The following is a 1358-nucleotide window of genomic DNA, read 5'->3' as shown; positions in this document are numbered from 1 at the left end:
ATCTGGGTATATTTGGTCTTCAATAGTTTGCAAAGGGGGTAGTACTTGGTAATAATTACAAAGATCATTCCATGTGTAATTATTTTGACACTGATGAAACTACTTTTGAATGTGGGACGTTGACTTATTATGGTCAATTTTTTATACTTCTCCACAACTTTGATAATTGTACAATATAAGACAGACATATTTGAGACACTGAGACTAAACAGAAAGTCCAAAAGATTTGCAAAAGAAAAAGCTGAAAAAGGAAGAAATGTTAGCCTATCAGAGAGGAAAAGTCTGTGTTATGCAATGTAAAGACATTTCCAGGTTGTCAGCTATTCATAATACAGAAATGATAGAACTTGAAAGAAGAAACAAAACTTTAAAATTTCTAATAGTGGTCAATGATTATAATAACTGTGGGTGGCGATGGCAGAGGTGACCATTATCTAATACATTATCCTGTAATGAGAAAACAAGGAAAATTATAAAATATTACCTTTTGGACCAAGCAATATGGAACTCACTGTTTATTTAAAACAAGGTGGGGGGGGGTCAAAAAGTCATTTACAATTTAGTTAGGTCTCACAGACCAAGTAATTGAAAAATATGTGATAGTGAAACCCCAGAGTCCACCATCCACTTCACCATTATGTGCAGGGGGTAGATGTTCTATTGAAATTATACCATCCACAGGTGTAAGGGAAAGGCCAACACAGCAGTCAAGAGTGCTCAGAGAAAGACAATGCAAAAGGAATTCAGAGACTAGGTACTATTGTCCAGATTGTAATGGTGCATTGTGTACTGAATGTGTTAAGATGTACCACACGCAGGCTGGGGATTTAGCTCAGCACCACAGCACCTTCCTGGCAAGCGCAAGGTCGTGAGTTAGATTCCCAGTACCAGAAAAAAAACAAAAAAAAGGTGTATCACATCCAGAAATTATGAGACAAAATTTTTTATATTTCCTGTTATTAAAATTAACTAAAAAACTACAATTTTTGGTCATCCTGTATTTAAACAATTGGCGTGTTAAGTGATTAAGCCCATAGTTTGAGCTGTTATCAAAAAAGACTGATGAATAAAAATAGGTGTGTCAACACTGTTCAGTGTAAATTGCACCAGAAAGTGAAAGCCACTTATTTTTTTTAATTTTAATTTAATTTAATTTAATTTTTTATTTTAAAGAGAAAAAGAAGGATAACATAATAATAGGGGGGGCTTACCAAATTACAGACAAAGTGGTAGGAAATTATCAATGGTTATTGTTTTACATATTGTTATCTACAAGATAATTTCTCAGGAAAACAGACAAATAATAGTGAGTTACAGACAAAAGAGGTAGGAGATTATCAATAGTTGTTGTACTATAC

The sequence above is a fragment of the Chinchilla lanigera genome, unplaced genomic scaffold, assembly GCF_000276665.1.
Source record: "Chinchilla lanigera isolate Chin_1 unplaced genomic scaffold, ChiLan1.0 scaffold00032, whole genome shotgun sequence".
Taxonomy (NCBI): domain Eukaryota; kingdom Metazoa; phylum Chordata; class Mammalia; order Rodentia; family Chinchillidae; genus Chinchilla; species Chinchilla lanigera.
This window is presented reverse-complemented; position numbering follows the sequence as displayed.